General features: G+C 46.4%; 1 protein-coding gene across 2 annotated transcripts in view; it reads right to left on the bottom strand.

Moving 5' to 3' along the window:
* Positions 1–226: 226 nt before the first annotated feature.
* HSF2BP (heat shock transcription factor 2 binding protein) overlaps positions 227–24,559 on the bottom strand; it is an 85,236-nt gene continuing 60,903 nt past the window's right edge. The window contains exon 9 of one of the 2 annotated variants that reach the window (XM_055801465.1): positions 227–1,048. The gene's annotated coding sequence lies outside the window, so the exon portion shown is untranslated. Of the gene's footprint in view, positions 1,049–12,658; positions 13,006–24,559 lie in introns of those variants that run through there. The other variant, XM_055801464.1, reaches the window with a different exon arrangement.

Below are 24,559 nucleotides of genomic sequence, written 5' to 3'. Positions count from 1 at the left end.
ATCCCCTTCCCCTGACTTTAATAACTTTTGAACTTATTGGACAATTTTGATTAAATTTACTGAGAGGCAATGATATCAATGACAATTTCATTCCTATATGAGTTGCCCTGGCTGAGCAGAGAAGAGAATTTATCCTATTTGAGAGACCAGTATAAACTCACCATTTACCAAGCAAGAGAGGATCCATGTGTGCACATGCCTCTGCAGGGGTGAGGAAGAAAGAGGATGAGAGAGGTGTCCAAACACAGTAACATCTCTGGCCAAGCTCATATCATCTTAGGCATCAATGCCAATCAAGCACTAGACATGTTGCCTCGCTGGTAATGTGTTTGGGAGACATGCTACTTGCAACAGCACAAAACAAGCTCTCCTTTTGCGTGCATGTGCATCACAGATTTCAGATTATACCCTCAGGTATGGTCAGTGCTCGTGCTAAAATTGGGGGAGCACTGCTCTAGCCCCTAACCACCCACCTGCAGGCACCTGCCTGCCCTTTCTACCAGGGGGCAGAGCTCTTTCCTGCCTCCAAAGGACAAGTGTGAGGCACCCATCTAGAAGTGAGTGGGAGGCCATTCAGCATGGGTGCTCTTCTCCTGCTTTTTGGCTGTCTATAGGCAGTGCTAACACCAACCTGCATAAACCACCGGAATAGGAACAGAAAGCATAACAGAACAATCATATGCTTGGTAGAAGGCCAAATGCTGACAGCAAAGAAGCCTATACGGGCTTGTTAACCTACTAAAATAACATAACTCTTTCCCCACCGGCACATTCATACATGACTTCTGCCACAACAGGTCAGTATAGAATTATTTACCAGATCTGCAGCACAAAGGAAATGATAGCTGGGCCCTGCTGGGAGGGTGGAGAAAAATGCAGTAAACAACAGAAAACTGTTGTGCTGGTGGTGACTGTAAGTGCTTTGGTGCTTTTCCTCTTGCTGAAACCTCTGATGGCAGCTATAAATCTTTAGCTGTCACTTGCAGTGGGTATTTACTAATTACAGCATCAGCATGTCTTGTCCCAGTCCATGGGTTCTTGGGATAGCCTAGCAAAGGAGCAGAAATAGTTTTGCAATGAAAGTATGTTCAGGGAATGAATGTCTCAGCACTGATCTCTCCACTGCTCTGGCACCAGCACTAGGAAACTAGGGATCACAATACAGAGAACAAGGATGTTAATTCTGCCTAAATAACAGACTGCGTTTCCTTTCCCCGGCTGTTCTGGGGAGCTAATTACACAGATTCCCAAATCAAAGAAAAACAAAACAGTCTGCAAACGATTGCAATGTTGATGTGTTGGCAGTCCAAACCATGACATATGGTCCTTCAGTATGTCATCCTAGAGAACAGGCTCACGAGCAACGCTTCTTACGTAAAATAATGTCGTAAATAACAGAAAGAGGCTGATTTTAGAAATGTACTTGAGGTGGCCTCCCTAGTTCCACAATAAGACAGCCAGTGTTTCACAGAGCTGTTGCCAGCCTGGTGATAGGTTCCCAAACGTACCTCACTTGAGGGGGAAGGAAGGTGAATCATATCCAGACAGGATCCCAGCTTAGTCAATACCCACACACAAACTTTGCTAAAACACCACTAAGGTTGCGAAGTCAAGATTTTGGCCCTAACACTCGCTGAGCACCATGTGCATGTGTGTGTGCCACCAACCCTGTTCCGGGAGTGCCCTGTGGTGGTGCACCAGCCTTCACACCCCTCATCAGCAGGATTCGGACCTCGAAGTTCACCACCCAGACTCCTGCCGCAGTCATTGTGGAGTAAGGGATGGCTGCATGGACCCTCTGTGGCCCAGCAGGGAAGAGAGGTGAGACATGAGTGCTCCAAGGGCTTTCACATGCCTTTGTCCACAGCAGCCACATGGAGGTTCAGCACTCTGTGGTCCAGCTGAGGAGATGAGCATCACTCCTGGTGGCACAGGGCTTCGGCCATTCCCCAAAAGTGAGATGCTTCCTCTCTCCACCTCCTTCATGCTACCCTTGCCCAAGCTCTTCTTCCTTCACCCTGGTAGCACCTCGCTTCATACCTTTGCAACCTGTCCCACTGCCACCACCCCACCTCAGAAGCTGGTCAGCTCCCCAGTTTGTCCTCTATCCCCCACGGGCACCCTGGTATAGCCCAGCTGGCCTTGAGCAGAAACTCTAAGGATCAGACCAATGCTCCTTCTTGGCAAGCACAGAAGTGAATTTCACTGTGCAAAGTTTAAGGACAGAGATGATTTATTTTCTCCTTACCCTTGGGCCTATAAAGTTCAGCTGCACAGAGCAGCCAACCTTCATTGAGTGGCTCAGGGCACTGAGATCAAGATTTTGGCCCAGAAGACAGGTAACCCAGGCTCCCCTGCCTGCATCCTCACCCCACCCTCCTTCAGGACCGCAGGGTGGTAGGGAGAAGACCCTTAAGGTCATCATTTTGCTACCTGTAACCCTGGGCAATGGATTATTTTTATGTGCCAAACACCTGCTCTGGACACAAGTAATTTGCTGTGGAGTTTATTATTCCAGGAAAGGCTAAAGGGACACAGTACCACGGCACTTGCCTGCCTTACTGCATGCTGAAATCCCGAATTCTGACATGCCGAGGGCTCCAGGTTGCCTTCCTCTCCCCGTGCCTGCGTTTGGCCTTCAAACGGGCAAATATAACTCCGGTAACGGCATAGAGGAAACCTTGGAGAGGCCACAGGAGCCTTGTGCCTCTTGGGAAGGAGGCAGCAGATAAACAGGATTAGGGAATTTTGCATAGCTCAACCTGCCAATTTCTGTAAAAAGGAAATGTAGGCAGTGCCTGCAGCCGTGATTCAGAGGAGAAGCCTTTGAAATGACTGCCAGGAGAAACGTGTTAAGATACAAGCTGCTTTTCCTCCGCAATAGCTGCAGTACAGGGAACAGCCCTCCTCTGTGGAGCCCACCCTGCACCAGGCACAGTTTGTGGTGCACAGCCGGATGGCAAGAGCCCTGGGAGCCAGGCAAAGCAGGCCTCATCCTGCATCACAGGCTCCAGCTGCTGCTGGCATTCAAACAGGGAGGTCAGCTGCAAGATGTTCTGTTATGGACCAGACCAAAAAATTTCATTAAGAATGCTTTTTCCTGGGAAAATCTTGGGGTTTTATCACCTCTTTTTCTTTTTGTTGTTGAAAAGTGCAGACCTGAAAAGTAAAATATTTAAAACGGGGTAGGAAGGGGTTGGGTTTGGGGTTTCCTTTGGAGAAAGTGTTTGGATTTTCAGGTGAAAATGGTTAGTTTTCAACTTTGCATTGGAAAGGCAGCTATTCCATGAGGACTATAGCATCTGACACCTAGTCTCACAGCAGCAGGCATATTCTGCAGTGGTTAGGACTTCACCCTGCAGGAATGTGATAATAGAGGGGCAACCCTAGCATCACATAACTCTGCCCTTAGGAGTCTCACACCCCCAGGAGGAGATTACATGCCCTGAACTTGCCTCTGCTCTGGGACAAGGGGAGCCACCAGCAACTCTCCCCGAAAGCAGAGCCCCTGGCATCCTCTCCCCACTCTTGGGCACAGCACCAGAGGATGAACACTGACTTTTTCAGTGAACCCTCTATGAGCACGCGCTCAGTGAAGCCCATGAAGGCTCTGCTCATTAAACCCAAGGGGAACATACTGAGAGAAAGGGTAAGACCACTGTAAAACCAAATTGCTGCTGTGTGATCATCTCCATGGTGGTCCAGCCCAGCTGATACAGTGTCACTAGACTGCCTTGTTTGTAATACTTGGCATTATCAGTAGTGGCTGTGCCTTTTTGCCCTTAGATTTGGCTGGGGATGGTGCCTTGAAAGCACAAAGCCAGGCTGGAGCAGTTTAGGGGAGCTGGAGACAGGGGAAGGAAGAAAATCAGAGCAGAAACCACCACAGCATGCCTTGTGGCACACCTGTAGGGGTACTCTGACAGGGACAAGGATCCCTGATAAAACAACAGTAACACTCACCATCCCAGCCAGAGGACAAGCAGCTCTTCCCGCTGCCTCTGCCATGGAACCAGAAATCTTCAGTGAAGAGCTGGGATAGGCATGTGGGGACAGAAACTAGCACAAAATGATGGAGTTGGTCTGGAGCATGGCAAAGCCCAACCCAGGGTTTCTGAGGCAGGGACCAATCCATCTCTCAGAAACACGGACAAAGGGTTGCACTTATGAGGTCTGCGGCAGCACACGTGACCCCTGGGGAGGCAATGAGGTGACCAGTGTAGGGGCGGTGGTGTAAGGTGGCGGAGATTTCATGTGTGCCTGGGGTGCTTATACTGGATTTGGCCGGCCATGTCTCTACATGTGAAGGGAGCAGTGCAGCCCTCGGGCAGCTGCCAGCAATGGAGCTCCAGGTCGGGGTGGCTGCTCCCGTCTTCACGAGAAGGCTGAGTAGAAGTCTTTGCAAGAAGCCTGAGTCTACAGGCCTTGCACCTACAGGGCCAAATCAAACCCCAGCACATGTAAACACAAAAAAAAGCTGCACTCCTGGAGTACTTAGTTCTAACCAAGGACAGCTAAAATGAAGAAAACGCTAAACTTTTAGTTCATATATACATATATTAATTATTTATTTGCAGGTACTGATTCAGAAAAGCTTTTTTTCAAAGTTGGTCTGACAGCTTTCTGTTAAAAACTACTTTTCTCCTGCAAGTGACACCCACCGCTAGCAAGTTATATGAGCAAAAAATAAAGGGAGGAATCACATCTAGTTTCCCTACATCTACTCTGAATTTGCTCATTTTGCACTGGATGATATTTGTTCTATCCCTCAGGGTACTCCTGTCCTTGGATGAGATTTTATTGTTGCTCTTAAATCCTGTTTGGCTGGACTTCCAGCAAGCCCCAGACAGCTGAAAGCTTGGTTGCACAGCATGTAAAATAGGACCATTTGGTATGTGGTGCACGGAGCAGGCATGAGAAGAACCTGCTTCTTCAGACAAGACCTTACGTGTGGTGGGCAGGTTTCCAAAGCAGCCCACCCATTGCCTGCTCTCCTGGGCCTGCGAGGCTGCAGATAACCTGCTTTGTTGGCCCACTCCACATAGCCCCGTGTCCAGCCACGTCACCCACCTTCAATGGCCAAGCCATCACAGTGTGTTAAGGCAGGCCCTGTTGGCTCTCAGGAGCCAGCAAGCACAGTGCCAAATCGGCAGAGGTTGGCAATGCCCAGGGCTGGGAGGGAGGTGGAAGACCTGGTGTGGAGGAAGGGATGGTGGCCCCAACCATGCGATACAATGACATGCTTATGGAGATCCTGGCAGCAGCTGTGCTTGCTGGCAGGCCAAGGGATGGCCAAGGTGGTTAGCAAGCTGTGTCCTGTGCTGTCCTGAGCACCAACACATTTCAGTGCTAAATGTTCTTAAATGTTGGACCTGAAGTTTTACCCTGGAATACACCCTGATAAGAAACTCATCTCCCTCTCTGAGTCTTTGTCTCTCAGGTATACTGTATATCCAGTTAGATCTACGCAGAGATTGCTTAGGACATTAGAGACAGGCAAGAGAAGCTGTAAGTAAAAAAAAAAACAAACCTCAAAGAAAAGTTAAAAAATACCAAATATCGCACAGCAGTCCAAAATAATAGCTCAACTCAACTGCTATAAAAGGTGAAATTAAAAGAGGTCAGTCTGTACAGCTGTGTGATTTTATGCCAGATAAAGGATCTAGCTTCTCATCTGCTAGACTATTTCATCATTAGCTTTTCCAAGAATCCATCTCTCTGCTAGTAATGTCAAATAAATCTTCACTAAAATGCAAAAATGTTTATGATTATACCTACTGACCCGTTCTTTTATTAAATGAGGACAACAGGATGATGCCCTGATATTTGCTGATGGGTTACTCCCATCTAACCTTTTCTTGTTCAACCAGATCATTGGTTTTCATTTCATCATACAATAGTTGCCAATAAAATTAAGTCAATTAAATTAAAAGTCTATTATGTTCTTTGAAATCAGGCTGAGACCTTTTTTCCCTCAGTCAATGCTCTGAGAAGACTTTTGATAGGGCAGCTGGGAAATCTGGAGCAGTTTCTCATCTGCTGTAAATTGGTTTAGCTTTTCAAAAATCAATACAGTGGCATCAGCTTACCCCAGCTGAGGGCTTAAACCCTGATGTGTACGAATAAGCCTCAAGCATGATTTGGGGCCAAGATTTAGATCTAGAATTACTCGTTCATGCAATCTCAAAGACCTTGTCTACTTATCAAAGTGGTAGCAGTTACCTATAACATACCTGGTGCAGTTACACCATCATCTCTTCCCTATGTAAATATCCCTATTCCAATATAAAAATGACCTTTTAGATGTAACTTTAAATGTGAGCTATTCCCAAGAGGCATAAGTGAAATCAATAAAAGACTCTAATGTCACATAGTCATGTCTGCATGAAGCTGCCTCCTTTGGTTTTCTGATATAAAATATTTCACCACATTTTTTCCAGTAGACAAGACCTTAATATCTCATTCAGAGATTATTTAAATAAAAAGGCAAACAGAGAAGGAATGTTCTACATCCTAACAAAATCCTAAGCTCTAGCCTTGAAATGCCATTCAAGTATCTTAAGAACTAGTAGTGGATATTACAACTATAAATGGTCTTAATTTGCAGACAAACCATTCACTTTGCAACATCTTTGAAAGCGACTTAACGTTTCTGGGCCAGACTTCCAGTAAATTTTTGCCGAAATCAGCTGCCTCTTAGAAAAGAACATTTAGACATTTAGCTATTTCATCCTGAATGAAAAGACTAAGGCTGATAAGGCAGTGTGCCCACAGTTTATTCCCCTGCCTTACTGTAGGACAAATGTTTTGTGAAGAGCTGAACATGCCCCCGACTGCCCCCAAGATATGTAGGTGAGGGGAGCTCAACCACCTCAAATATACCCAGCGTGACTCGTGGCTGATGTGGTCCCCAGCTCTGTCTCATCTTCTGTTCACCCACAGTGCCTCTGGCACATCTGATCAAAAGACAACGGGGAACAGCCTCTCATGTGGTGGGGCAGGACAGATGCCTCCAGTCAGTCAGTGGGAGATGCTAGGTTCCAGCCAGGAGCTCCAACCCATCCAAGGGAGCACCCTGGGGCAGGACATCTCATAGGAGAAAAATGAATTTGCTTGCTGCCCAAACAGTTACAACTGGTAGGTAAGCCTAGTGGCACTGGAGCCATGGCTTGGCAAGGTCTGGGGGCTGCAGTACGAGGCTGGGCTCTCAGCCACCAGGAAACCTTGGACTGCAGCCTCCAGCAGCAAGACATGGGCTACAGTCCCATAGACTCCTGGTGGAGCGAAGGACACCAGCTGGAAGTGGCCAGGTGGTTTCCTTCAGTCTCATACGGTGGGGGTGAGATCTGCTTTTCTACAGCCCAAAATGGCAGGCCTGGGAAAGACAAATGGTATCATATCAGTTTTAGAGGCCCAAGACATTCTGATTAACCCTTTAGATGGCATAGAGAAGTGGGCTTGCTCACATGACCCCAGGATACATTTTCCTTTTTGTGTCCTAGTGTGTTTTTGTGTCTTCTCCATAATAATAAAGAACAACTGCAGATCTTTAAAGAAGATGTAAAATTCTTACAGGGCTAGTGAAAACGTCAAGAATAAACTTAACCAGGACAACATCATCTAGCTCAGGTGACTGTCTTGGATGCTTTTTTTCAACTTGAAAGCAGTGAACCTCCCTTAATACTCTCAGAATTCTGTCAGAAGTCATCTGTAAACCCTTAACATCATATCCATACTGCTGTTACATTTGAACCTCCAGCCCTCTGTTAGCAACCATCCTGAAGAGCTGGCACACAAGTAGAAAGTGTTTTAACAGTCTTCCTGCAGATTTGATAGCAAAGGCAGCACAATCCCCACCAAGCCTAGACAAACTGCTGTGAAAGGAAGGCAAATAAAGACCTGGAAGAGCTTTTTCATGTGGATTGAGAGAAGAGGTTTACCCAAAAACTTTAAAGCAAACTTGGGAATTAACACTGAACAGCTTTGTGTGTATTTCCAGGTGAGAGACTTCGTAAGCAAAGCTTTAACTCTCTGCTATCACAAATTCAAACAGTGAAACAGCTCCTAACCCTAATTAACTCAAAATTATTGACTTCTTAGAAAAGCTTTGAAGCACAGAAGGGCTTTCTATCAGCCAAACCTACAGTGCAGACCAGAGGTTTCCCTATTCAAACTTCAAAGTTTTTCAATTCGCATCAGACGTATAAACTACATGCAAATCACACAAGATCTACCAATGTATTTTGCTCCTAGAGAGCATTTTTCTAGGATAAAAGCTTTAAAGTGATCTACAAATTTTTAACGGTAAGCAGAAAATCCCAACTTCTTTTCAGACCCAAGGGACATGAAAATGAATACAAGAGATATGGTCACACTGTCAAAAGGCAAGGCAAAAACGTCCCTTGCATGGTGTTGCAAGGGGCACAGGACAAGAGGTCAGGGTCAGACCTTCCTCTGAGCCTATCTCCTCTCTGCCACTGAGCAAGGAATAGACTGGAGATATCCCAACATTTTTTGCCGCGGCAGTCCCTACTCAGGCTAGAGACTGGAGAAGGGTAGAAAGTCTAACACTCTCTTTCCTCAGAGAATCTTTTCATACATTAATGGGTTTCCAATTCTAAACAGACTCTGAAATGATGTAAACAAGACTCGGTTGCTTGTTGTTAATGACTCTGGTGCGTGCAGTTTCATCAGCCCTGCATAGATCTAATTTTTGCTGAACAATCACTGTTAAGCTGCTGGAAACCCATGTCATCAATTTCAAGAATGGTAAAGGTGAGCTTCCTCCCAGGAGATCCACACCCCTCTTGTAATTGTCAAATTAATGGAATTACGTTGGGGTAAAAGTGATGTAAATGAAGACAACACTTGCTTGGCAATTTATTTGCTGTATCAGGGAAACATCATCGGTTCTGACATATCAGGTGGATTGCCTGTTCACTGACACCTTTGTAACACAACAGTGATTTTGATGACATCCTTAGGTAATGAATACAACAGGAGAGTTACAGCATTGAAAAAAACTACAGCATTTTCCATCTGCGGTACACATCAAATATCAGCCATGATGAGTTCCATGGGGTTACCCCTGTGTAGAAGTGAAGCAGTAGAGCTCAGATGCCTGCATTTTTGTTAAGGCAACACATCGCTTTACAGTTACTTCCAGTTGCTCACACAGAAATAGCATCTTGAGGTGCTTTAGTACATCACAGCTTAGAAAGCAAACAGTGATAGTCACAGGGGTGCGACATGCTTCTCATCATGTGAAACTTGAGAGCCACAGCCAGGACAGCTTGGTGTCAGCAAGAGAGAAAGGGAAGGGGATGCTTATACCTGGTGTGCTCATGGAAGGAACAGGGCTTGACCAACAGAAGCAGCAGTAGAATGACTTCTCCATCTCCAGGTATGCACCATGTCTACGATTCACTGATTCGCTTGGCATGGTGGGTTTTAACAGGAAGCAGAAGAATAAAAGTACAGATTTACTGAACAAGGTACTCTGAGTCTGTATATAGCAACCTTTGCAATCCAGCTACTTTTTCCTTGAAGAAAGTTCTTTCTTTATAAAAACCCAGGGGTTTGCAAATGACGGACATCTGGGCTGATAAGTCACACATGCAGAGAGAGCCTCTGCCGCACAAAATGGCCAGACAGCAAAAGTATACAAGAAAAGCTGTGTCCCATGTGCCTTTCATACAGAACATGGAATTTGACAGTATATTACAGGAAATCTGTGTTGGAAGGGGTGGCTGAGAGGCTTAGCCCTGACTGATGAGTGAGGGGATGTGTGTTGATAAAAACAGTAGAGGTGTGCAGTTCCTGTGCAGGATGGGTCATGCAGCACTGGCTTCCACCAATGGCACCCATACACCCTGGGGCATCTGTCCACCACCCCACGTTTGCTGAGGAAAGATGATGCAGGGTATCCCTTGCCTCTCCAGTGGGCTCTCTTCAGGCCAGAGCTGCCAGGGAGACCAGCTGCCTATTCTAAGATGTCTGCCTTGGCTGGTCTCCTCCCCTGTCTGTTGAGGCTCAGTCTGGGCCCTGCTGCATCTGGCTGCTTCTCCCTGAAGGCTTTCTCCTGGAAGACTGGAAAACCACCAGCAGCTCTCAAGCAGGAAAGCACAATTGTTGTAGGAGAAGAGAACAATGAGATAATGCATGAATGGGGGTGGGCAGCAGTGAGAAAGAAGGGCACTCATTTGATAGTCTGATTTACTGAGCAGGGGTTATTTACAATATCCACAGTGCAGTGATGGAGCTGTGGCTTTCATGGGGGTGACATGTTTGAGACCAGTTCTAATAGCCAAGGGGTTCCTGCGTCATAGGTCCTGGCTTTCCTTTCCTGCCAGGTAGACTGGACAACTGGAGTGCTTTTTTCCCCCCTCTTCTTGCTTTCTAATGGGAAGAGGAATTCCATTGCATTAATCTGGGAGCAAAAACTGAGAGAACAAAAAGCAAATATTTCAGGACTTACAAAATCACAAGAGCTGGCAGCACTGTGTAGTTTTGTATGTTATTCATTCTAGAATGATTGGGAGGGACCTAACCAGTCCACTGGCAGAGACAGGGACACGTGGTGGCTTGTAAAACTCAGCAGAGAACAAAGTGAAAAGGTAGTGTAGCACAACTCCCTGCAGATGCAGAATTGCAGCGTGAGAGTCTTGCAGATCTAGTCTGTCTCTGTGAATGCCCTTGTTTCCTGCTGCATCCCCAAATCCCTGCAGATTTCAGCATGAAAAGGTGCTCTTTGAGCCTTTTACCAAACTGCAGGGGAAACAAAGTCCAACAGAGCATGACTTAAGGTAAAGGTCTTATTAACTCCAGGCAGTTGCCAAGTCAATGTGTCTAGACTGCGGGCAGACCAGCTTTGATTGCCACTGCCTTTGGCATTTCAGTGGCCAGCAGTGTTTTGTGGTGTAAGTTCACCCTTACTTCACTCACAGTTCTCTGTGGTTCTCTTGGGACTTGTTTGATATAATGTGATCTTCTCAATGTCATCACAGTAAGGACCTGTGAGCCACATCCTGCACTGCTCACACATTTGATACTTTCAGAGCTACAGAAATATCCACTCTGAGGCTATCATCTCAAAGAAAAACTTAAAGATAACCTTCCAGAAAAATATCATATTCAGACTCTTTACGCCTTCTCTCAAGTCTGGAGCTTCAAAACCAGTTCCCCATATGGAATCACGGTTTAAAGGAGAGCAGCAGTTTGCATTTTGTTTCTAGACAGCCATTTATTAAAAATGCCAAGACAAGCAACTTCCCAGGGGATTACACTACCCCTATTTCTGCCTGTCGAAGGACAGACGTCTTAGCCACCGATCAGACCTTTCCCCATGGAAGCAAGCCTAACATCCTGCAGCATCTCGGTCTCCCCTCTTTCACTCCAGTTTGGGTTAGGAAGCATTGAAAGAGGCTTGACTGAAATAAAACTGCCGGAAACAAGATATTCTTAGACACAGTGGTTATGGTAATACGGTACCTTTGCAGGACAGAAATAAGACAATTTCTTTTGACAGGAACCAGCAGCCACAGAACCATTGACACTGGCAAAACAGGCTATGGCGAAGGAGTGAGAGACATCTGACAAAGCTCAGTAAATGCACTACAACAACCAAGATAATCCCAACAATGTGGCAGGTAAACAGAACAGGTTTTTCTCTGTCTAGACTCACATACACACACACATCTATATATACGCATGCACACATGCAAGTATTTATATTCAGGTAGAAGCATTATTCAGACAGAGGTCTAATTTTAAGCTGATGATGCCCATTAGTGCAAGGCGTAACCAGCAATTTGGAAGCACTTGGAAGTGTTTCCTTTTGTGGGTGTAGAGCTGCTAAATCGCATTGTAGAGGCAGCAATGTCCCTGTCTTAGGAAGACTGTGCTGCACAGCCCCAGAAAGCAGGCTGGTGCCCTTGCTTCCCCATGTGCCTTTCATTGCAAGTCGGAGCTAGGCTGCTAGTAGGATTTTCTGCCTTGTCACCTCCTCCTGCCCCTTTCACTGGAGCCTGAATCTGGCCTGGCTTATTTAAACAAAGCCATCAAAGAAAATGTCACTGTGTTTTCCTAAGCACAAATGGATTTAGAGAGCCTAGCATAGCAAATGGCAATGTAAAATTCACTTGCTTTACAAGTACAGTCCTGCTGATGTAAACCAAAACACATATGCCAAGGAAAAGTTAATAGTCACCTGGAAAAAACATTAACTGGAGTTACATCTATTTTCTAATGGCATATTGTGTATGTAACAAAACACCCACAAATAATTTTGGGAGCAGGGATGTTCCCCCTTCTAATTGTTTTCATCATGGGGGCCGCCAGGGCTCTTACGTGCGCTTTCGACTGCTGCTGTGAAATATGTTTGTTCTTGTTCTGCCTCTGCAGGAAATCAGAGACTCTGGCTTCCTGTAGGCTGCAGATGCTTTATTCTTTGTATTCCCCAAATAGGAAGTCCTGGGGTCATTCTGCCAAATATATGGAAACTTAATTTCATTTCAACACAGGATTAATCACTAGGAAGTGTCAGGACATTGATGGGCTGATAACAAGACAGTTACAGCAGAAACCTTTTATGGGCACCAGGGCTGAAGCATTTGGCAACACACGTGAAGCTGTAAGCCTGCATCCAATGGGGAAGGAAGGCTACCTGATGAGAATTAACACTGGCAATTGTAATAGCAGTGTTTTTTTCATGCTCTGTAAACCTTACCAAATTTTTAAGCCTTTTTTATATTTTAAGAGGAAGGTAGATTGCTTTTGATGACTAACCCTTGTTTTTGATGACTAAGCTCTCTGTTTTTTCTCTACAAATCATAACAGCCCGCAGTGAACGTCCTCTCACTTACCACAGGCTGGCAATGGCACGCCTCGCTCTGTTGAAGGAAAGGCTTCTGATTTGCACCCTTAGAAGTCAGAGATCAGTCCCTCACTGCCACTGCATGTCACAGGGGGTGCAGATTTCTCAGGCTACTAGATCCAATGGGAACACTGGAAAAACCAAGTGCTAAATCTAAGTCCATAAGCAATTAAATGGAGTTTCACAAGTGTGCTCAGAGTTTCCATTTAAAACTGTTTAAACACAGCCAACACCACACTGCTGTGAGGTAGCAACTGTTATTACACACATTGTAATGGCTGGGAAAAGTGAGATGCAAAGACTGAGAGCTTGGTCCGTGCCCGTAGAGCTGAGTTCTTCATCAGCATTCAGGGACTGACAGCATCAATCTTTATGCTGTGTCCAGCTTTTGCTCAGGGCTCAAGATAGCTTGCAGAAGAGTTGCTCTACCTAGCATCCAGTTTTAACCGATCAAACCCCAACAGCATGACTTTCGTAACAGCTCCTCCTGTATTCCCTTCTGTGTGGGCTAGCTGTTACAGGTCCCGTCTCTCGTACTGCACCCTGCTCATTAGATGGTTTTACAATTTTTTTGAGATCTAGCTTTAGGGACAGGTAAAACACTTTTATCATGACAATGGGCTGTGTTCATCTAGCTGCAACGGGGACAGAAATGCAGCTCTGTAAGGAATTAACATGTTTTATGGCAAACAGTTAAGGACAAGACAGGACTGTGTGAAACATTTCATGAATATAATGTAATCTTGTGCCTTAGAGGAAGAGATCTGTCTAAATCATATGACTTTGTGAAGACAGTATGCTTCTAAAAACATATTCAGTTTAGCATTTTCTGCAAGAAGTAAACAGGGAAGAAGGAATCTCCTTACAGAAAGCAAGAACCCCTTCACAGAGACCAGCAGGCATGTGGTGCCCTGCCCAAACTGCTCTTGCACGGGATACAAATGGAGCTGTCACCTCCTCCCCTCTACAAACACACTGCAGCAACTGAGTACTTCAGTTTCGATCCTTCTGAGCTTGTGTGAAATCTGCTATGGAAAAACAGTCAGTCAGACCAGCCCACTGTGCTTTGCCTGCCTCCTTCATCTCCTCTGTCTGAAGCCAGAGATGAAAAAACTGGGTGTGTAAAGGGATGCCCTCTGCGTGCCACATGGGATCACCCATCTGCCATCACCCTTCCCACGCAGCAGAACTAAGATGCTCACCAAGGTCTTGAGCAACCCCAGAGGCATTTCACCATGTTCATCATGTTCATCCAACGCTATGAAAATGTCCCTTGACGAGCAAGATTAAAATGTTAACACTGTGCCCTGGGAATAAACTGTTGCATGCATAACTGGAGAAGCAGGGAAGCCTTGGGGCAGGAGTACACTACTATTCTGTCTGAACCCAGCTCAGCAAAGCTCTCCCCTCCTTGTAATTAATCCCCTTCTCATTCAGTCATGTAGTGTGGACATTCACCTAAATCCAATAATAAGCCACGGGATTTGAGCATGAGTTTGATATTAAAATCACAGTTAAATATTCTGCTGAATAGCAATGAAGCCAAAAATTGGCTTACGTGCTTTGCTGAATAGGAACGGCTTGCTGCAGTTCAGTGCCAGTGGAGAAGGGAGATTACTCTGTGAGGATGATTCACTTTGCTCAAGCCCAGACAACCCTGAGCTCCACAAGCCAGATCCCACCCTGCTTGTAAAGGAGACTTGAGAACACGAGAGGCTGGAATCGAGCAGTGATGCATATGATGACTGCCAGAAGACACCCAGGATATGAAAATAACAAATGCAAAAAGGTTCACTGCAGAGCATCACTCCCTTGGGGGGCTACATGAACCTGCAGAAACGCTGCATGAATAAAGTGGTGACCTTACCTAGTGACGTACAGCAATTGAGTCAAACCACCGGCACTTCAGTCAGCTTCACTTAGGAGCACTTCTCTACACTACAGAGCCTTTACCAGCAGCTAAACTGGCCGATTTATGTCAGCAGTGTCTCTTGAAGCAGAATAAGCTTATATTTGGATGGGAGTGATTTGGAAGATATATCTTAATGTCTTCCCCAAATAAAATAAGCTATGTTCTTCTGCTGGTCTAAGTTGTGCTTACTTGGTGGTTTTCCTGATCTACCTAACCTGGTTTGGGAAATAATCTTTTTTCCCCAGAAAACCTTCAGAATATCAGTTTGACTGAGGAGACTGATGCAGTGGCAAACACAGATAAAGGTGGCAGCTGAGAAGAAATTACATATAACGATGACAAGAGGCAGGAAATTTGGGATAAAAAACAGGCAAGGAAAGGAATCCCAATGATAAATCATTTTTGTTACAGACAAAACCCAAAGGAAAAAAGCTAAACAGCTTATCACAGACAGTCATGCTTAAAAGCCTGTCACAGAGAGAGTTTACATTAAGGGACAAACAAAACACATCAGGAAAGGCATAAAACATTGCCCTGAAGGACATGTCCTTTTCAGAAATGGCCAGACTCTGGAGGACAGGGCAATTGGGGATGAGAAGGAAGCTGAGAGACCTAGATTATAGGATCATATAGCACTGTTTAGGTTGGAAAAGACCTGTAAGATCACCAAGTCCAACCATTAACCTAGTACTGCCAAGTCCACCACTAAACCATGTCCCTAAGTGCCACATCTTTTAAATACCTCCAGGGATGGTGACTCAGCTGCTTCCCCCTCCCGGCAGCCTGTTCCAATGCTTGACCACCCTTTCAGTGAAGAAATTCTTCCTAGTATCCAAACTGAACCTCCCCTGGCACAACTTGAGGCCATTTCCTCTTGTCCTGTCCCTTGTTACCTGGCAGAGGAGGCCAATGTGCAGCTGCCTGCAGCCTCCTGGCAGGGAGTTGGACGGAGCCAAAGGTCCCCCTGAGCCTCCTCCTCTCCAGGCTGAACAGCCCCAGCTCCCTCAGCTGCTCCTCATAACGCTTGTGCTCCAGACCCTTCACCGGCTGCGTTGCCCTTCTCTGGACACGCTCCGGCACCTCCATGTCTGTCTCTGTTGTAGCAAGGGGCCCAAAACTGAACACAGGGTTTGAGGTGCGGCCTCACCCGAGCCGAGTACAGGGGGACGACCCCTTCCCTGGCCACACTGTTTCTGGTACAAGCCAGGATGCTGTTGGCCTTCTTGGTCACCTTGGCACACTGCTGGCTCGTGTTCAGCCGGCTGTTGATGAACACCCTCAGGTCCTTTCCCACCAGGCAGCTTCCCCGCCACTCTGCCCCCGCCTGTAGCGCTGCGCGGGGTTGTTGTGAGCCCAGTGCAGGACCTGGCGCTTCTCCTTGTTGAGCCTCATGCAATTGGCCTCGGCCCATCGGTCCGGCCTGTCCAGATCCCTCTGCAGAGCCTGCCTGCCCTCAAGCACATCCTCACTCCTGACCGACTTGCTGTCACCTGCACACTTACTGAGGGTGCACTCAATGTTCTTGTCCAGGGCACTGATAAAGGTATGAAACAGGGCCGGCCCCAGTACTGAGCCGTGGGGAACACCACTTGGCTGCTAACTGGGTGTAACTCCATCCACCACCACCCTGTGGGCTGGGCTGTCCAGGCAGCTTTTAACGCAGCGTAGAGTGCGCCTGTCCAAGCCATGAGCAGCCAGTTTCTCCAGGAGAATGCTGTGGGAGACAGTGTCAAAGGCTTTACTAAGGTCTAGGTCCAGAGCCTTTCCCTCATCCGCTAGGCAGGTCATCTTGTAGAAGCAGATCAGGTTTGTCAAGCAGGACCTGCCTTTCATAAACCCACGCTGGCTGGGCCTGATCACCTGGTTGTCCTGTATGTGCCATGTGATGGTGCTCAAGGTGATCTGCTCTATAACTGAGGTTAGACTGACAGGTCTGCAGTTCCCTGGATCCTTCTTCTGGCCCTTCCTGTAGATGGGCATCACGTTGGTTAATCTCCAGTCTTCTGGGACCTCCCCAGTTAGCCAGGACTGCTGGTAAATGATGGAGAGCAGCTTGATGAGCTCCTCCATCAGCTCCCTCAGTGCCCTCGGGTGGATCTCATCCAGACCCATAGATCTGTGTGTGTCTTAAGTGGAGCAGCAGGTCACTGATGGTTTCCTCCTGGACTGTTGGGACTTCATTCTGTTCCTCGTCCCTGTCTTCCAGCTCAGGGGTCTGAGTACCCGGAGGGCAAATGGTCTTGCTATCAAAGACTGAGGCAAAAGCATTTGGTGCCTCAGCCTTTTCCTCAGCCTTTGTCAGTATGTTTCCCTCTGGATCCAGTAAAGGGTGGAGTATATCCTTAGTGCTCCTTTTGTTGCTAATGTATTTATAAAAACATTTTAAATTTTCTTTTATGGCAGCAGCCAGCCTGAGTTCTAACTGGGTTTTTTGTTCTAATTTTGTCCCTGCATAACCTCATGACATCCTTATAGTCCTCCTTAGTTGCTTGCTCCCTCTTGCAAAAGTAGTGAACTCTCCTTTTTTCCCTGAGTTGCAGCCAAATCTCTCTGTTCAGCCAGGCTGGTGTTCTCCCCTGCCGGCTTGTCTTTCAGCACTTGGGGATGGCTGGCTCCTGCATCCTGAAGATTTCCTTCTTGAAGAATGCCCAGCCTTCCTGGACCCCTCTGCCCTTCAGGACTGCCTTCCAAGGGATTCTTGTCAACCAACCTCCTCAACAGGCCAAAGCCAGCCCTATGGAAGCCCAAGGTGGCATTTCTGCTGACCCCCCTCCTCAGTTCTCTGAGAATCAAAAACTATCATTTCATGATCATGATTAAAGGATCCTGCTGAAATTTTTTGAGATATATGCTTCAGTATTTAAAGTTTGAACTGGAATAGCCCCCGCAAAAGTGAATAACAGCATTTTTTCAATTGAAGGGCTTTACCAGAAGCCCTGTGAACATTTATGTGATGTCTCTGTGTAGCCCAGGGCATGAGCTGGCTACAGCCCCCCGTGGCAGGTGCCAGCGGGCTCCATCCTCTGCACTAGCCAGTTCGAGCTGTGGCAAGTGGAGACCTCCTGAGCATGGGGGCCAGCACCAGTGAGGTGCCTTCAGGGCCAGACCAAGCCCCTGGGGAAGGCTGCTCTTGCCATGTCACTGACATCTTCGTGCAGCTGTGCAGGGACTGGGGAAAAGGGCGAGGGGTCCAGCAGGGGATATGCAGAGAATAAGATGGCCAGTGAGCAAGAACCGCATTTCACAGAAAGAAAAACAAAAAGAAGGATTTCGACACTTGTTCCCCACCCCATGCCAGAGCAAGAACTCAGTTTTGGATGGCCCCAACATTGGAGGGAGGAGAAGGGAGCAAGGGAAAGGGCATGGGGTAAACATGGAGAAAGCCGGAGAGGAGTGCCTCGGCAGCAGGCAGCTTGGGCTGGGGTAGTGCCAGCATGCCTGTCATATGTGAGGAGCACTTAATCCTCAGCATAGCTATTCATTTCCTCACTGTTTAAAAAAATACATGTATTTACAGGACGTCTCAGGGAAGGGAAGTTCTGTGAATCAGTGTCTGACTATTAGCGGCTGACCCAGAGGAAGGCATTAGCAAGTTGGAGCACCCCTTTCATGTCTGGTCCCCAGGCGCCCTGTTAGCTGTGTGCCATTAGAGCTAACCTCACCCGACTTTGCATCACTGTCCTGTTGACATAGCACTAGTAATGTCTCTCATGGACGTAAGCTCACCTTGGGGGCCTTCTCTTCCTGCCTTGAAACTCTTCTTTCAAGTTCCTCAGTTTGCTGAAGTGTAAAATCTTCCAGCTTCATGATAAGAAATTCTTCAAAAGAAGGTACTTTCTCTCTGCCTGCATCACACTATCCTTCAACCTTCTTGCAGCAACCGAGTTCCTATCCTAAGGTCCCTTTGATCATATCATTGCTCTGCAGAGCACCCCAAAACAGATACTGCCACTTCCCAAGAACTACGGATTGCTGAAGGAAACCTTGAAGCTGCTGATGTCCTGCTAGGTGTTAAAGAGGCACTCCTTTACCCCCTCAAGCTGCCATCAGGTTCCGCAGCGCTTCTCCCAGGCTGAAAGGTCACCTCTGATTTCAGCCTCTGTCAATGAGGTCTTTCCTGAACACCACAGCCCTGGCCCCAGGCCAGGGAGAGGTGGTGTTCAGGCAGCGCAGCTGCTGCTGCGGCTTCCCTGAGTTCCTCATCCCTACAAGGAGGGAAACCCTCAGAGGAGAAGGGCCATTTGGAGCCCTTGTGAATTAGGCAAGTCCTAAGTTTTCTGGATGGCATCTTCCAAACTGCCAGCCAAAGGCATCCCCAGGAGGTGAGGACCAGCAGCTCAGCCCAGCCTGTGGAAGCATGGCCACAGGGTAAGGTGATGTTTGGGTCTGTGGAAGTGATAGAGAAACTTCACAATTCAAGTGGTTTCTGGTGAGAATTAGGCACCCAGAGGCACATTTGTAAAGACACCCAGAAGGGTTTTCAAAAGATCCCAATCTTCCTGTGCATTTATTTCAATGAAAGATGGGGACAAAGGGGCTTCCCAAAGCCCCACTGCTCCACACCCCCCTCTCCCCCACCACCTGGAGCTCATTGCACATCTGGCCTTTGAGAGCCACTGGCATCATCCACCAGCAGGCTTTTAGCTTTCAGCCCTGAAGGCTGCGGCTCCTCCACCATCACCATCAGCTCTCTGCTCTAGCATATCACCTGGCAGGACCAAGCTGAGCGTGATCAGTGACGCTCACACAGTTGTCTCTCCATTGAATTAGCCACAACACATGGCCCAGTGTCTGTGCAGCTCTACTCTGTCACCCTGGCCTTGCGCCAGCTTCAGGAGGACGTGTAGCACCAGATCTAGCATGAAAATAGCTTTAATAATGTTAACCCATCCAAAACTATGTTGTCTGGTGAATAAAAAGCAGCAAGGGGATTCAAAATAGCTCATGTTTTGTGCTATATGTTTGCAATGGATTTGGGTCAGTGCTAAGTGCCCTGAAAGTTGATTTACTGTTTCACTGAGCCACGGCCTCTGCTACTTGGGAAATTTCAGTAACGTTTCCAGAAGTACCTAAGTGTTCCTGATAAATCTGACTGCCAAAAATTAATATCCCTCATTTCCTCTTTTTCCTCCCACTTTCTCCACTTATTCCCATGATTGTTTCAGGAGCAAAGAATTGATGTCAGTGCCACGAATAGCTCTGAATTCATTTGCTTACAGCTTTGGGCAGGGAGAATTATTTTTTTTTTTCTCATTGGAAGGGTTGATTGAATTGATTCTCTCCTCCTCCTTTCTTGCACCTATGCCTGGCCTCTGCCTCCCTGCACTAGCATTCCAAGGCTCCCCCTTCAGCTGCTCTCATAATGGAGGCATCACTACTGAGTCATCCCTTCACATTCAGTTCCTTGCTAATCCACCTCTTGTTGTTTCCTTAACAAGAGTTGTTCGCTTCCTCCTCACATCCATCCCCAGCGGTTTGGTTTGGGCATTTCCACCCTCTGTCATTCCTGTTACCTTCTCTCTGAATTTTCTCTCTCCTTGCTCTGGAGTCTGCATTACTGAAGATGGTGCTCACCCTTTTCCCCTACCTGCTGTCTATTTGAATGCCTTCCTCAAATGTCCTCCCAAGCTTCTGGCCTTCGCCCCCAGCCCTGCCATGGAAGCAGCTACCTTATACTCATCTTTACAGACACTGGATGCAGCAGGGATGGGCTTGGCAACCTTCCATTTCGATACTTCTCCATGGGGAATAGCCTTCTTTCCCTGTTCTGTTTTTGCATTTTTTCCTCTGCTTTGGCCACTAGAGTCCTGAGACCTCCTCCTTGTTCTCCTCCTCCTCCTCTTTCAGAGGCAGCTCCAAAGGAAGGAGGCCTGGCCACCCTCAGAGGCTGGCAGTGCAAGGTCAAAGCCTCTCCAAAAGTTCCTCTGTGCCTTGGGTTGTTGAGGTTAACTCAGGAGACAGCTGTAAGCAGACCTTACCTGCTCAAGGTGTGGGAATGGGGAAAGGAGGAGACCATTCCCTCCTTGGTGCTCCCAGACACGCTGCTCAGGTCTGCAGGCAGCTGCCTCCCTTCTCTCCAGCAAGGCAGCTGAGATAGGGCAAAACCCACTGCCCCTAACACCACAGTGCAATCAAAATAATTATTTCCAACTTTATATATGCTATTCAGCACACTGCAACAACTCTATGGGCAAGTTGCTTGTACTTAACCAAAAACCTTGGTTTTCCCACCTCTCCCAGAAAGGAGAGGACGTCACAGCCCTTCAGTATTCTGGGTCCTTCCCTCTCCCCTCCTCTTCCTACAGCCCTCTGCTTGTGAGCCCATCTGTAGTATTGAGGACCCTGAGGGTTTCTTCCTCAAGCTGCCTCTGCTCAAGTGTCTGAGAGCTCAGAAATACCTGGGATGAGTATCACAGAAGGAGGGAATCATACCAAGCGTCTTTCAGAGAGGATCTGGGGCTCCTTTGCAGAGCTTGAGTCCCCACATCAGAAGCTGGTTGTTATTATCACAGATGAAACACACTTCAGAGGAGGCAGCTGCAGACAGAGACAGTGACTGATAGCCAGCAGCTACAACACAGGAGGCTGCATGCTTTTTCACATCAGGGTCAGGAGCTATCGTACCATGTCCTCAGGGAACGACTGAGACCACCATCGAGATCAGACCTTTTCTTGTCCAAGCAGCAGCCCTCCAGCACAGTTAAAGCCTCCAGAGTGGGAGAGATGCCTTGTGCAGGAGCACATCAAAACAGGCTTTCACACCATTCAACTTGTACCAGCATCCTCATGGTTGTCATCGAAGTCCAATGTGCAAAATGGAGGTAGAAGACAGACAGGGAACAGGATGCACCCCTCTTCCAGCTCATACAAATAATTTTATTTCAGAGGTATATGAATACAGTCTGTGTAGCAAGGACATCAACTGGCAAAACTCAGTCACCCAAGTGAACAGGAAAGTTATAGGATGTTTTGCCAACAACAAAAAAAGGAGGAAAAACTAGGTTCCAGTGCCAACAAATAATTCAGCCGAAAACAACAACAACCTTTCAGCAGCTTGCTGGCTATTCAGTAGCTTTTGGTGCCATTTTTACTAGCCTTATAGGATGGAGATTATATGATCCTATCCAGGTAACACCGTTAAACCAGAAAAAGATACTACAGCCAAACAGCCTTTTCTGTGGCTTAATTATATGGCCTTGATCCAAACTCCACTGAAGTCAACAAGAATCCTTGCCACTGACTTTAAAGACTTTGTATGACTGAATACTCCCAGCAGGGCTTTAATATGAAAAAAGACTGAAGTTTAAGCTGCAAAATACACGATATAATATGTACAGCAGGAAAGCTGCTGACATACTTCCATGGCATAGGCAACTGTAATTGACAGGAAAAAGGAGATTCTGACCTAAAGGGAGAGCTTTAGGGTTTGCATCTTCATTTTCTATTTATGGACTTAAATAATGTTTTGCGATTTACATCAATATACCAGTGCATAACTATAAAATGTACACTGTCAGAGGGCCAAAATGCATGTCTGTGCATCTGGGAGAGGTAGAATACATTGACACCCAGAGCTTGTTTTCTTACTGTGCCAAATATTGACTAGGTTGATTTGAATGGAAACACATCCGTGGGCTTCAGAAGGATAGTGACTTAGCTCATTCTCTGGAAAGGGTTGACACCGTGGAAGAAGCACTATTGCACATTCTGAACTGACTGTTTTGCAGAGTCCTTTTTATAGATGCTTCTTGTTTATAAGCAAAAGTACTTACATTAACATTGCAAAACCAAATAGTTTAATGTTTTTACATTTTAAGGGCACATTAACTTGAAAGAGCAGCCAAGTTTGTTGACTAAAATGATTTACACAACTCTAAGGCCACTAAACAAGTATTTCTCAATGTCTCATCAGCAGCTCAAGGGAAAGCAGAAGCTAAAAATTCCACAGCTCAACAAACAGTTGTGTTTTCCTGCTGTTGATAAGTACATCATGTTTCTTTGCAAATAAAAGACTGTCAGGAGTTGCTTTAAGAAAAAAACCCATAACCAACAAACCAACTAGAAATGAATAATTAAATTACAGGAATAATTTCTAAGTACATACTGTCCTCTTTACCCCCTTACATTTCCCACATATAACTCCACTACGACAGCCCCAGCAACTCATCTGCAATACACCCAGGATTCCCTAATTCTTTCAATCAGCTGCTGGCTGGACAAGAGGTAACCCCTAATGTAGGGGTTTCGATGCAACAGCCCTTTGCTTGGCAGGGACAGGAAAGCCCAGGTGCCAGTAAACTCCATTTACACAGGCTGATCATCCAAGGCGCCCAGGCTGCCTGAGAGATGCTGAATGTCCTCCATCAGCAAATATTTTGATGAGGTGAGCATGTTCAGCATCACACAGACACGGTAAGCACCTCACAGGGGCCAGCCCTAAGAGCACAAGCCTACACATGGCCATGGGGCCTTATGCGTAATTCTAGTTTGCAGATGCACCCCCTGATCTGTCAAGTTGCAATAGGAATAGGTCCCCATCAAAGGTTGTCATTGATTAAGAGCTCAGGATTTCTACACAGCATACCAAAGGGAAGTGTCCAGGCACCTTGAAAAGGAAGCACTATACAGTAGAGATGGTTCCTTAATAAAGCAGGCAACGGAGTGCTAAAAAGAGCAGCTGGAAACTGAACTCAGGAAAACATTATGCTACCAGACATCTAATACTGAAAGCAATCGGTCAAGGGACTCATTAGAAAGGCATATCATGCAATCCCTGTTACTTCGTGCCTTTACATCTAGACTGGCAAAATTTTCATAAGAGACACTGTTCAACCAAAAGCTGTTGTGCTTGATTTTAGGAACTGGAAGACAAAAGTCAAAGTTCTCCATTGTAAAAAGGTCAAGCAAAGTGATCACAAAGGATTTAAAAACGTTGAAGACTATGAACGCAATAATTTAAAAGATTTGAAAAGTTTTTATCTCTGTCAAAAATGTGAGAGAAGCAGAATGGGAGAGTGTGCTCTGCAGCTGGACTGCAGGCAGGGAAAATATCAAGAAGCACTAAACTGCTCTGTCTGGTTTGGTAATTTCTATGGCCATTGGTTGCCAAACAACAGACTTCATCACTGATGGGTTGGCTCCAGCAGGCCTAGTGAAGCATGAACATGGCCAGCTTTCACAGCTACAGAAAAAGATGAGAACCAGTTTTTTATGTCATCCAGTCATATAAAACATAAATATGTCCTAGTGTAGGCATGCAAAGTATTTGCCTTACTTCCTCTGCTGTTGCAGTAAAAATGGTCAAACTGCTGAAGGTCACATTTGAGGCATACATCTTCTATCATATACAGCCTGTCTTTTCTCTTGGTTTTCCTTCTTTTCTCTGTAAGGTAGCAAGAAAGCTTCACCATAAGTAGACAGACATCTTGCTGACTTGATTCTCACTCAGGTCCTTACCATGCATACTTACTACACTATTCTGCCATAAGACGATGGTTGCTCTTTTGCCTGTGATATGATCATTTGCAAGAAATTGCCTTACATGGAGCAGACAATGAGCCTGTTACCTAGAAAAGTTTTCTGATAATTACGTTCTTTCACCCAGAGCCAAAATGATATAACATCTGTGCTCGCTGTCTGAGACCCGTTTTTCCTGAGCATTTGGTGAACGTTGCAAGACAGAGTGGGAAAACACCACTTTGAGTAACATTGGCAGTATCTCCATGGTGCAGGGAGAAGTCCATGAGCTGAACTCTTTACATAAACACCAATAG

This window comes from Falco peregrinus, chromosome 4, assembly GCF_023634155.1.
Source record: "Falco peregrinus isolate bFalPer1 chromosome 4, bFalPer1.pri, whole genome shotgun sequence".
Taxonomy (NCBI): domain Eukaryota; kingdom Metazoa; phylum Chordata; class Aves; order Falconiformes; family Falconidae; genus Falco; species Falco peregrinus.
Note: the sequence above shows the minus strand (reverse complement) of the source record. Positions and strands in the feature narration are given on the sequence as shown.